This window comes from Neofelis nebulosa, chromosome 8 (genome assembly GCF_028018385.1).
Source record: "Neofelis nebulosa isolate mNeoNeb1 chromosome 8, mNeoNeb1.pri, whole genome shotgun sequence".
Lineage (NCBI taxonomy): Eukaryota > Metazoa > Chordata > Mammalia > Carnivora > Felidae > Neofelis > Neofelis nebulosa.
Genome location: NC_080789.1, coordinates 43,104,266 through 43,118,323, shown reverse-complemented (window position 1 = coordinate 43,118,323; position 14,058 = coordinate 43,104,266). Strand labels below are relative to the sequence as shown.

The window sequence follows — 14,058 nt, the reverse complement described above, 5'->3', positions numbered from 1 at the left end:
TGGCATCCATGCGTTCCATTTGCCTGCCCATCATGCTAACTCTGCATGGGGAGAGGACAAAGTCTAGATAATCTCAACAGATAAATTATTTCATCTACTTGGTCATTCAATGCCTCTGGTGGGCAATAATCTGTAAAAAATTTCTGCACACCATTCCCACTCCCTTGTTTCCATTCACATGCCTCTGCCCCAGACCTTCTTATTTCTCCCCGTTCCATCCTTTTCCTTCTAAACTCCTAACCTCTGGCTATATATTTGCTGCTGTCCATGTGTCCATATTGATTCTCATCTCAAGGCACTTGTGTTTCCATACAAAGTGGATGGTCAGATGTACTACCCTGAAGATTTTCTCTCACTGCTGACTTTCAAAGCCACTCCCTGTGTATGGCTGTAATGCAGCCATTGTCCATTTTCAGCTTGCACCCATATCTTGGACCAACTGATCGATAAATTAAGATTTTACTTTTAAAAATTACCTTTAGTTTTAGGTACAAGACCCCTCTCAATATAGTCACAGGTGTGAACTGAGACAGGGATGTTGGTATAACTGATGGGTGAAATTGAGGTCTAGGTTATCTGCTCATGTAGCTTACTCTTGCCCTGTGGTTCCACTTGGATTAAATCACATGATAATGCTTTGGTTCAGTGTCAGCTCAGATCATGTGTCCAGCAGTTTCCCAAATATGTGGATATTCCCCCTTTGCAAATATATACTCATTCAAGTAAATGTCCCTGGGTCCCTTTTGGAAAGTACTAGGAAAATCTTTAAAGTGCATACTAGTGGCCTCCTAGGAACTCAGCCACCTCTTCAGTGGTTTCCCCATGTAAAAAATGGCTCAGTTCCAGTACCTAAGCAAGGGATCATGATTTCTTACCACTTGCTTCATTGGATCACTACTGAAACCAACTGTGCCATTTCAGATCCTCCTGAAGCCAACGTCAAGACAGAATTATGGGCACATGGGTGGCTCAGTTGCTTAAGCTTCCAACCCTTTATTTCAGCTCAGGTTATGATCTCATGATTGGTGGGATCAAGTCCCACATGGAACTGACAGCACAGAGCCTGCTTGGGATTCTCTCTCTCCTTCTCTCTCTGCCCCTCCTCTGCTCACATGGGCACCTATGCATGCGCTCTCTCTCTCTCTCTCTCGCTCTCTCTCGCTCTCTCTCGCTCTCTAAACTCTCTCAAAAATAAAAAAAAATAAAAACAAAAAACTTAAAAGACAAAACTGAAGTATAAGAGGTTTATTAGTTGATTCCTGTAAAACTTGAAGTATCAAAGAATATACTATGGGAAGGAGGGGATAAAAGAGTATAGTGGAGAAACCTGATAAACCCTCCCTCAGACACAAGGTCGACATCAACAGGGATAAGTCATGTTAATATTATGTATCTTTGATATGATATGATGAAAATGGCATTTTATCTTTGTGATCTTCTCAAAAGCATAGAATCCCAGTCAAATCATGAGAAAAATATCAGACAAATCAAATTAAGGGATATTCTATAAAATACTGACCAGTTCACCTAAAAACTTTCAAAACTTTCTTTATTTCATCAAAAATAAGGAAAACCTGAGAAACCATCAGAACCAAGAGGAGTCTAAGTTTAGACGAATGACTGTTAAATGTAATATGGTATTCTGAACAGGATCCTGGAACATAGGGCATTAGGTGAAAACTAAGAAAATCTGAATAAAGTATGTACCTTAGTTAATGAAAATGTGTTGATATGAGTTCATTAATCGTGTCAAACATACTTAAGATGTTAATAACAGGGGAAAGTGGGTGTGAGGTCTTTGGGAACTTTGTATGATCTTCATATTTTTTTCTGTAAATCTAAAATTGTTCTAAAACACGGTTTTTAAGAAAATTAAAAATATGATATATGAAAATTACATAAAATTCAAATTGCAGTGTCTATAAATAAAGTTCTATTAGAATACAGAAACACACACAAAGGGCCAGGAGAGCAGTAGATAGGGAAAGACTTCAGACTATAATGCATATCTGACACCTGTGAAATTCAGTCAGAAAGAGGCTCAGACTGCAATGTAACCCAGAAAATCTGAGCCCACAAAGGCAGGGAGCTATGGTATGAAAATCCCCTATGTAAATCTTTTGTGTTAGGAGAAGTATGTGTTGGGCAGTGTGTCAGAATTTTAATCTGAAATTAAACCAGAGGATATGAAATGGAAAATCCCATGCATGTCCCCTCAGGAACACAAAATTTAAGGAGTAAGAGACTGCTTTCCCATAAATGAATGATTTACAGAAAACTCATATTATTGGAATTTGCTTTTTTTTTTTAATGTATGTTTATTTATTTGAGAGGGGGGGGGGAGGGGCAGAGAGAGAGGGAGAAAGAATTCCAAGCAGGCTCCAAGCTCAGTGCAGAACCCAACATGGGGCTTGATCTCATGATGGAACAAATCAGTAACAAAGTCTGTTAGGAATCCCAGAGCTCATGGTTAGTGAGGAGGGTATGAGTCAGTAGGAGAACCTGCTGCTGCTGCCGCCATGGAGCAAGTGACAGAGGGTTCTTTACGTGGGAACCTTAGAGTAGTCAAAGCTGAAAGGCATAGGAGAGTTTAACAATTCAGACCCTGAGGGACACAGTAGGAAATTGTACTTCTGGAAGAAGGCTGGGGAGGGCTACAGGGAAGAACATTGCGCTTTTAGACCTAATGGTCTTTGATCCACCTATTCACCACTTTCCCTTTGAAATACAGCCATAGACATTCTCCAGGGTTGAATGCCTTGGTTGAGACTTTGCCTACTCATAACGATCTCCAATAACTTTAAGATCAAAGATTCCAGTAAGAACCTGGGCATTGTCAGAAAAGCATTTGAATAAAAAACAGGCAGCTCATCAAAGTGACCCAATTAAATGGAAATGACACATTTGGAAACCTGTCTGTAAGTAGGGGAAGCCACCTCCCCGGGGCCAAGACTGTCCCCAAAAGATGATTTACTTCTAACACTGAAAGCTTTTTCCCCACCAGATGAGTTTTTATGTTCAGAAAGAAAAAGAAAGATGGAACTTGATTTGTGGATGGCAGTGCTTGACTGAGCGAGGAGATATGTTTCTGAAAGAATGCCAGCTAACAGAAAATTTCTAGTAAAAGAAAAAGAGGTGAGCAATCAGCTAAATGGACAGTTATATACAGTGTGGCTAATACAAACCCTTACTGAGATTGATTGATTGATAGATATGATAGATAATGACTCAGTCAATGACCAGTCGTCTAACCATTTGTTTTGGCAAGTGAGACACATGGATTCAGACTTTAAAATACCATCATTTGGATGCTGGACTTAAAAAAAAAAGCCATGAGCTTTTTTTCTTAAAATATAGATTACTCACATGTGGTTGAAAAACCCATCAGTCACATTCAAAGGAGAAAAATGCTAGTGACTGAAAAAACAAGATATATTTATTTGTGCAAGCTTTGACAGGTTTAGGTCCCTGAGATGAGTGTACATGAAGTTGTAAACCAAGTTTCAATAGACACATTTCCAGGACTTGCTCTTGTTTCCTGTCCAGCTTATAATTTACTGAAGACATGTTTACATTTTAGTCCTTAAACAGACCCCCACGTTACATGGCTCATCACCCATGGGAATAATAAGTTACAACGAGTTTTTCTCTGCTATTGACAATTTTAGGGGTTTTGACTTTGTGACTGAGGCCTTCTCAAAAACAAGAAAGGCTAAAAGACAAGATTACCCACAAATATAAACCCAAACTTAGATTATCAGCCCATCAGGGAATAGCATTTTATAGCACAGACCGTACAAAACACAAAGGAGCAAGAAATTTAATATGAACTGAGCCTCTCAACAATTCATATCGACCACAAAGCAGAGGAATAAACAGAAATTTAAATGGACACTTTAAGTAATTGAAGCTGCCTTGATCTTATAACTAGCATGGTGACCTTTAACAGATGTTCTTAATTTTATCTGATTGATTTACTAACCCTCCTATTATATCTTCTAGAAGAATAGAAAGCCCTTGCACGTCACAGGACAGGAATTAGACCTCTTGCTCAACCGCCAGGCACTGAAAGCTGTAAAGAGGCACCACTAAATCTACATGGAATCAGGAAATGTTACAGGCCACTGCACCCCCTCCCTAATTAACTACACCCAGTCCCTTTAAAGCCCTCTTGGCTAGGCAGAAACCGTGGAGCTGGCTTTTGGACCAGAGTCTGCCTTCTCCCCAGGTGGCCATAGTCCTTTCCAACCAACACGGGCTCTTGGGTACTGAGCAACAGGCAGAACTTGGGTTCCACAACACAATTAGTAGACAAAGCAGGTGGGCGGAGAGGGTGCATTGTGATGTAGTATTGAGTAATATCCCAGATTAAAAGATGTGTTTCAATTCATGTTGCATGGCTATAAAGGTAGATCACCAGGTGAATGGTTTCTAAGAAAGGGAGTTGGCAAGATGGGATAAAGAGGAAGGATGCAGCTCTCTGAATAACTTCTCCAGAGGTAACTTACTTTTCTGGCTCCTACACAAAGCAGAAACTAGCTATCTCCATTGTGTCCGCAGTCTGAAACAGATACCACCTGCCCCTCCTCCTTCTTCTTTGTACTTGGAGTGTGGAAGTGAAGCCATAGATGCAGCAGCAGTCCTGTGACCTTGAAATAAGAAGCATGAGTGGAAAATCCACATGCTAAGGATGACGGAACAGGAAAATAGAAAGAGCTGGAAATAGTCACATCATGTTGCTACTGCACCAGTCCTACACTTCCGACCTTCAGACTTCTTATTATTATTTTAGAAAAATTATATCCCAGCCACCTGGGTGGCTCAGTCGGTTAAGTGGCTGACTCTTGATTTGGGCTCAGGTCATAGTCTGGCAGTTCATGAGTTCAAGCCCCATGTAACTAACAGTGGGGGCCTGCTTGGGATTCTCTCTTTTTCCCTCTTTCTCTCTGCCTCTCCCTGCCTCTCTCTCTCTCACTCTCTCAAAATAAATAAAGTTAAAAGAAAATCTCTTAAAGTATACCCCGTTGTAGTTAAGTTACTGTGGATGAGTTGTTGCGCAACTATCCTTCTCTTCAAAAACAACCTCAAAACACTGAAATTCAAAATACAGCAGAGAGAGGAAACAAAAATTGCCAATATCAGAAATAAAACAAGGGATACAACTAGAGATCCTAGGGGAGAAATTAGAAGGACAATAAATGCAAACAATGAATAACTTTTTGTCAATAGATTCAACAATTTGGTTGTAATGAGCAAATCATTGAGTGGGTCCACTTCAAAACCAACATGAGAATAAAGAACAAATCTAAGTAGCCTCCCATTAAAAACAAAACAAAACAAAAAAACAAGAAAGGTCTGAAATTGTGTGTTGCCTGCAAACTAACAAGCTTGTCAACCAGTTTCAAGGATATTGAAAGAAAATACAGTACTCGTGGGTCAGATACAAAGGTCAATATTTTACTCAACAATGGTTATGAATTAAAGCTTTTAAAAACATTTTTGTTTCTTAAATTGTATTTATATTTAAGAAATCAAATAGTCCGATAAAACCTGAAATAAAAACATAGTTGCCCCTGGAACCAGAGCTGACAGAACATGCTGAAGATGCTTTAGCAAAGAAACTGCAAAAAGAAAACAACAAAAAAAGTTAAGAACTAGAACATTCAAAGGAAACACCAAAACCGCTGTTGAACCCACCATTTCCTTTGGGTTGAACAAGTTCAAAATCATTTTCTTCTCAGAATTGAGAAATTACCTAGGCTAAAAGTCTACAGCTACTTGAATAGTGTAAACATTAATTAAGTCAATGCTATGATTATATTGGTTACATTATCTCTTCGAGCATTTATATCTTGTATTCCTACCTGAAACACTTGGGTTATGTTTAGATACCTAAGAGTTTCTAGTGCTCAGGTATGTGACAAGTTTAACTTATGCATGATTAAATCTAGCAGTATTATACAACACAGTGTAAGTACTTCATAAACACCAGCATTAATCTTTTAACATTTATTTTTGTATGTGTATAGATTTAGAAAATATATTTATCCTTTTTGTATTTATAATAATTTTTAAAGTTTAGCCATCACAATTAAGATAAATTGGTTTTGTGGGACACCTACATGGCTCAGTCTGTTAAGCACCCAACTTCGGCTCAGGTCATGATCTCACAGTCTGTGAGTTCACATCGGGCTCTGTGTTGACAGCTCAGAGCCTGGAGCCTGCTTCAGATTCTGTGTCTCCCCCTCTCAGCCCCTCCCCTGTTCATGCTTTGTCTCTATCTGCCTCACAAAAATAAATAAATGTTAAAAAAAGTTTTTTAATAAATATTTTTTAAAAAAGATAAACTGGTTTCAGAAAAGGATTGTTTAAAGGAAATATACTTTATTTTTTAATGTTTATTTATTTTGAGAGAGAGATAGAGAGCAGGGGAGGGGCCGAGAGAGAGAGAGAGAGAGAGAGAGAGAATCCCATGTAGGCTCCATGCTGTCAGCATAGAACCCGATGCAGGGCTCGATCCCTTGAACCATGAGATCATGACTTGAGCCATGTCTCAGTTGCTTAACTAAATGAGTCACCCAGGCATCCCTAAAGTAAATATACTTTAAATGAGAACCAAAAATTCTAAATAAAATGTGGCAAAAATTATTTAAATGGAGTTTTATTTTGAAAAATGAAAGTAGTGAAAATTTGGAAATTGAGCTTGTTTTTCTCATATTTAACAAATATTTAACTGAAAACTGCAACTATGGACTAATTCTTAGAAAAAAAAGAATAAAATGAGTGTTAATTGATCAGCATAATTTTTCAGGAAAGTTATATGGTACAAAAGAACAGCATATTTCACTTCACATTAGACTTTCAAAGTAGAGAGGATCATTTTAAAAAATAAAGTACAGTAAAACCTTGGTTTGTGAGCATAATTCATTCTGGAAACATGCTTGTAATCGAAAGCACTCGTATATCAAAGTGAATTTCAAGAACCAATGACTCAGTTGTGATCATGTGACATTCAGTGTCGCATACTACTCTATTGCAAGACATCGCTCATTTATCAAGTTAAAATTTATTAGAAATGTTTCCTCGTCTTGCAGAACACTCGCAGAACAAGTTAACCACACACATACTGATATATCAGAGCTCTTCAGAGTTCTTCATCAATTTTCTCAAGAATTCTTACAATCCTTTGACATTTAAATTGTTCTCTTTTTACAGACGAATAGTCATTATTTTTTCATTTGTTCTCCTTCAAATGTTATAAGTAATTTAACCCTAGACAACATTTTATTTGTCAATATCTTTTGAATAAATTCCTGAAGTCCTAAATCTTTTGCAAGAATTGCAATTTCATATTGCAATTGCATCGTATTGTAGCATGTTACCAGCATTGCACAATTAACAAGACACTTACAAAGGTGTTGACTCTTCCTGCAAGGATTAGGTGTTAGTGATAATGGAATAGGAATATTTGAATTGGAAATAATTGTGTGTAAATTTATAAACAAGTTTTTGTGTATGTTTCATGATTGCTTTAGCTGTCCTTTGCCACCTTGTAATTGTGCTGATTTGAATGTGAATATTTTCACAATGAGGATGTGTATATTTTAATTGTTTTACAAGAATATTTTAGGACAGAATCTATAGTATCTTCTAATAATGGAGCAAGGTAGCATTGTCACCAATATCCTTTTAATCCTATTCTCATATTGATAAGAAACTTGAATTTAGTATGTAGATTTCAGAATTATAAAAAATGGACGATTCCTGTAAGTACAGGTTTATACACAGAGTTCCTGGTTGAAAGTATTCCTAGATTCCACTAGGATGGAGTGTTAGTGTGTTAGTCACTATATTCATACTGTATATCATGGAGTATTTAAAACATTATTCATAGAAATATAATGCAAGCCACACATGTTATTTTAAATATTTTTGTAGGTATATTAAAAAAAATAAAAAGAATCAAGCAAAATTAATTTTACTAACAGACTTTATTAATCCAAATTATCCAAAATATTATTTCAACATTCAATAAATATTAAGAATATTAAAGAGAGGGGCACCTGGGTGGCTCAGTTGGTTGAGCGTCCGACTTCAGCTCAGGGCATGATCTCACAGCTCGTGAGTTCGAGCCCCGCGTCGGGCTCTATGCTGACAGCTCAGAGTCTGGAGCCTGCTTCGGATTCTGTGTCTTCCTCTCTCTCTGCCGCTAACCCACTTGCATTCTGTCTCTGTCTCTCTCAAAAATAAATAAACATTAAAAAAATTTTTTAATAAAAAAATAATGTTAAAGAGAAATTTTACATCCTTTGTTTTACATAAAGTCTTTAAACTGCAGTATGTATTTTATACTTAGAACACAATTCAATTTAACCTAGCTACATCTCAAGGGCTCAGTAAGCCCCACGTGACTAATGGCTATGACACTAGACAGCACAAATTTAAAGACTGAGACCTTGCAAGTGCCTCAGCTCTAGAGCACATCCTGTCCAATATCCCACCAGGCTTCTGTTTACTTAATGTGATTTGAAGTGAGGATTCTGAATCAGAGGGCATTCTGACGAAATGTTTGCACCCTCTCCAGATTCACACATTGAAGCCCTAACTCCCAATGTGATGGTATTAAGAGGAGGGGCCTTGAGGAAGTAACTAAGTTTAGATGAGGTCATGAAGGTGGAGCCTCATGATAGGACTAGTGTCTTTATAAGAACAGGAAGAAACCAGAATTCTCTCTCTTGCTCTCATTCTCTGCACTATGTGATGACAGAGTGAGAAGGCATTCCTCTGCGGCAAGCCGGAAAGAGGCCCTCACCAGGAACCGAAGCAGCCTGCACACAGATGGTGGCTTGTCCCACCAGTAAAGTTTTGTTGTTTAAAGCACTCAGTCTGTATTTTGTTATAACAGCCTGAGAGGACTAAGGCAGAGGGAGAGACAGAGGTGATATAACGCAGCCAGTTCGCCTCATAATTTAGCAGAAAAGGAAGGCATGTGTGTAAAGGGAATAAGAGAGCACAGAGGAAAGGAAGGTCAGAAAATGCAGCAGAGAAAAGGCAACATTTGAGTTGAGCCTTAAGGGATGAGTAGCAGTTTGACAAAGAAAAGAGTAAGAAAATGACAGTTGAGTCAAAAGGAACAGAAACACTGAGTCAGAGAGGAACTTGGCATGTGGTGCCTGCTGAGAAGCTTAATGAAGCCAAAGTACAGGAGAGCAGCTCTCCAGGGTGGGTAGGTGGCTTGAGGATTGTGAAAGGTTTGGATAAACCACTGCAAAAAAAATAATAAAAGTAACTGATTTAAAATGCTGAGGAACAAAAAAAAAACATTGATGATGCCCAGCAGCACGGGTTTTCTACTTTCTGTAGTTCTACTTAGTAGAAATCAAACCAACACACATTTTTGGTCAAGGATTGGCTGACCAAGCTCACAGGGAGATCCTAAAGTGAGGCTATGGGAGATACTGGTGTGAACATGCTTATGATTCCTGATCATTGGTACCTAGGTTAGATAGAAAAAAGGAACAAACAGGTTAGAGGGTGGGGGAGGTGATGGGTGAGAGAGTAAGATGAGAAGCTTCAGAGTCACCAAAAGCACAGAGAGCAGATTTAGTAGCAGGGACTGTGCCAGCGCTTGAGAGGTGGGAGGCAGAAGATTGTAGGAATTTGGAGGTAGGGTATTTCAGTTGGAGTTTGGAAGCAGAGTAGCTCTAGCTGATACATCTATGTGAGTGATGTGTTAAAATCAATGAAGTAGAGTTGGCTAAAGAAGTTTGTGGGCAGGGTGTTAGATATCCAAACAGAGACTACCACTATGGACCACACACAGTCCACATCTTCAAGGACTGTAGGGGACATCTGAGGATGATGAGGGTAAGAATGGAATTCAGTGCAAATGAATGTCATGTACTTAGAAAATCTTACTGAGGAAAGCTCATGTAGCGATGGTCCAGAAGCAGCAGTAGAAAACTAGGAGAATTTTGGCTCCACCGTCCTAAGATACAGGAAATGAGAGTGAATGAGTGCCTTCAGCCTAAGTACTTTGCCAGAGATAAGATGTCATTAGGACAAAGAGAAGCTATGTGATGAAAAAGAGTGGTTCTCAAACTTTGCCTGTAGCCTAGAAACACTAGGGAGAGATGATTAAAAGCACAGGAGAATTGTCGTGGTGCGGGCCACCTAATGCACAAGGTGTATGAGTCATTGGTACAAAGAAGAGAGATAACCCTTAGTTTAATTCACTTCTTTCATTTACTCACTGTGAGCTTGAGCAAGTTACTTAACACTGAGGCTCAATTTCCTCATCAAAAATTTAGCTGTACGAGACATACTTTCCAGGATCACAATGAGGTAAACATTAACTCAGAACATGGTAGACCATGATATGCCACGCCATGAAAAGTACACGACCATGGATCTCTGTCTTGTGAAGGGACCATAGTGACCTAGCGGAAGATAGCCATCTTCTTTGTGTAAGTGAAATGGTCCAGGATATGACTATCAGGCTTCTCAGGCTTGGGCAAGATAAAAGCCAAAGGGCAGAATGTGCGGCATGTTGCTATGGTAACTTCATACCAGCTGTCTCAGCCTCTCCTCCTGAGAGCTGGTCTTCCTGCACACAATTTGCAGTTTGTGCAAAGATCTTTGTTGGTTTCCGGAGAGGCTGGTAATATAACTGCTGTAGCCTGTGAAGCACTCTCTGATGGAGTCCCTGCAGAGAGGCCCTGAAGCCACTTAATGGTATGCACAGTGACAACTTCCTTTTTGCTTTATTCAAATCAGAACAGCATCACTCCATAGAGAAGCAGAAAAGGTAGACCCAGGCAGATTTTTATGCTGAAACTCAGGTCATATTTGGACTCTTACTGAACTAAGAAATGCAGAGAATATGAACCTTCAGTAATGTTTTTCTCGGAAATATGCCCATGCTAAGGAAAGTTTTTAGAAATATCTATAGAAAGACAAGTTTAGCAATGCTTAAGAGTTTAGAAATGCATGTTACTAATTCTCATGGTAACACCTTTGAGTTCATATTTTTAAAATGACTACTCTGTTTAAGTTTGAGCAGAACTGATTCCAGTGCTTGTAAATTGGTTTGGATGCTGTCTCTCTCGTTACACCAAAGGCAAAATTTAGAAGTTCCACTGTGACTTCCTTTGGAAAAAACTGTTCCTTGAGGTTTGTGTGGCTAAAGCTGAAGTTAGGAAGTGATAAACTAACATCTAACGTACAAAAGGATAGAGAACAGGAAGTACTTAAGTTACATACATTAACAAGACACTCTCTTGATGAGACTTAGTTAGACTCCTCTAAGCTGTCCTCTTGACTAGACCTCAACCTTACCCCTACCCCCTATCCTTGCCGGACCAGCATAGCCCAGTTTTATCAACAGTCCTGTCAGTTGAGAGTGTTGGGGAGCAAGAATTCTGTCCCCTTCAAGGTCTTTCTAGCTTACTAAGAATCAGGGGTACCTGGGTGGTTCAGTTGGTTAAGCATCTGACTCTTGGTTTCAGCTCAGGTCATGATCTCATGGTTCATGGGTTCAAGCCCTGTGTCTTGGGATTCTCTCTCTCTCCCTCTCTCTCTGCTCCTCCCCTGTTCTCTCTCTCTCTCTCTCTCTCTCTCTCTCTCTCTCTCAAAACAAATTGAAATTTTAAAAAGGAATCTAAGAGATTCTCTGAGACAGACTAACAGGAGAAAATCAAATTTAATAATGTATGTGAAGGGAATCCACATAGACATGGAAATTCCAAAGGCAGTCAGGCAAAATGAGGTATTTATGTCACCTTGAACTAAGGAGAAGGGGGGAGGGGTCTAGGACCTCAGAGGAAAGGAATGCACTTCACAAGGTGATAAGAAGAAGGAGGACTTGGGTGTAAATTTTAAAAATAATAAGTAAGTAAATAAATAAGAATTTTAAAAAGTTAGAATAAATAAATAATTCCCACCACCCACCACCCCCCCAAAAAAAAGAAGAAGGAAGAGGAGGAAGAAATGTTTGGTAATTAGATGTTTGCCCTTCCACACAGATGGTTCACTCAAGTACCAATTATCTCTGCTAATAAACCTCTATTCTGGAAAAGACCCCCATTTTAGATGCTTCTATTTTTTTAAGGGAGGGGCAAATGGTCTTGATTGCTTGCAGGTCAAAATAATCTTTACAACGAAGTGGCCTTCCCTTGGCCCCGGCAAGAGAAAATCTCCCTCACCCTTGATATATGATTACCCTCAATATCTAATCAAATTTCTCACCCCTCACCCTTGATATCTGATAAGTCTGGCCTGCTCTTTATAATTTTTCATCCATTAACGCCTCCCCCACATCCAACTCTGCTTCCTGTCTGTAAATCCACAGCTGCCTTTATTGTTTTCAGAACTGAGCCCAGTTCTATACTGGGGCCTCTTTTCCCCTTTTGCAATAGTTTCTGAATAAAATCTACCTTTACTGCTTTAACTAGTGTCTAGCTCTGATTCTTTCAGACAATACGCTCAACCAGGTTCATATATATACATTGTTCCAATATTTAGGGTAATATATGATCTCAGTGCCCACATGATGGTGTCAAAAGTATAAATTAATACAAGTTCTAAGAGGGTAATTGGACACTCCATATTTGAAATCTTAAAAACACTCATACCTCATTATCCAGTAATTCTATTTCTAGGAATCAATCCTAATAAATTTGGAATAGGCCTTATGTATAAATATAATCATGGCAGTGTTATTTATAATAAAGAAAAAATGAAAACAATCTAAGTATCCAGCAATAAAAGTACAATGCATTCATTTGAGAAAACACTGTACAGTCCTCAAAATGTTTATGAAGAATTACAACAGCCAAAAATATACTTATGAAATGATAGTAAGTAGAGAAAAATAAGCAAGATACGAAGTTGCATAAAACTATGCCTTCATTTAACAAATAAGTCTCTGAATATATATAATTTTATATATATGTATATATACATATATATATATAGTAAAACACTGGATTGCAAGTAACTTGTTCTGCAAGTATTCTGCAGCAGACAAGCTGCAGACAAGCAAACATTTCTAATAAATTTTAACTTGTTAAATGAATGATATCTTGCAATATGAGTAGTAAGTGACGCCAGATGTCAAATGATCACAATTGAGTCAATGGTTCTTCTCTCTCCCCCTCCCTCCCTCCCTCCCTCTCTTTCTCTCTCTCTCAGTGGGATTGTGGGTGATTGCCTCCCATGCTCGGATGCTCGGTCTCAGGCCACAGTGTTTGGCAGAAATCAGTGATTTTTCAGAACATTGGCAAGTGCCCACAACTGGCATTAGTGTGTTTTTTGTCACTTCAAAGCACAAGAGTAAGCTTTTCCATCCAAGAGTAAGCTCAGGAATGCTTTGCTTCATTCTAGGTCAGGCTGCCTGCAGATATAGACCCTTTCCTCTGTTGCCTTATTGCCAGTTACACTAAAAACAGTATATGACAAGAGTTTATTAATACTGTACTGTGCCAACATCCATGCAAGTGTATACGATGGCTTCCATGCAGGAAAAGATGCCATTGAGCCAATAGATAACAGTGATTCCATTAGTGATCATGAAAGTCATCCTACACAATAAACCTCCTCTCTCTGGTCTCCCTCACACCGGTCACAAAGGTTTTCAAAGGTAAGTGCAGGTTAACTTATTTTTCTATATATATTGTATTTTCTTCATTATTTTATATTATATTATGTATTGTAATCATTTTTTTTTAATTTTTTTTTTAACGTTTATTTATTTTTGAGACAGAGAGAGACAGAGCATGAACGGGGGAGGGTCAGAGAGAGAGGGAGACACAGAATCTGAAACAGGCTCCAGGCTCTGAGCAGTCAGCACAGAGCCCGACGCGGGGCTCGAACTCACATACCGAGAGATCGTGACCTGAGCCGAAGTCGGACGCTTAACCGACTGAGCCACCCAGGCGCCCCTGTATTGTAATCATTTTTATATGAATATTTTTGGATTGCGGAATGAACCATCTGCATTTCCATTATTTCTTATGGGGAAATTCGCTTTGATATATGAGTGCTTTGGATTACAAACAT

At 38.7% G+C, this 14,058-nt stretch overlaps 1 protein-coding gene across 1 annotated transcript in view; it reads left to right on the top strand.

Moving 5' to 3' along the window:
- The first annotated feature begins 4,483 nt into the window (after nt 1-4,483).
- Nucleotides 4,484-14,058, top strand: part of GLIPR1 (GLI pathogenesis related 1) — an 80,336-nt gene continuing 70,761 nt past the window's right edge. The window contains exon 1 of the mRNA XM_058741986.1: nt 4,484-4,499. The gene's annotated coding sequence lies outside the window, so the exon portion shown is untranslated. The remainder of the gene's footprint in view (nt 4,500-14,058) is intronic.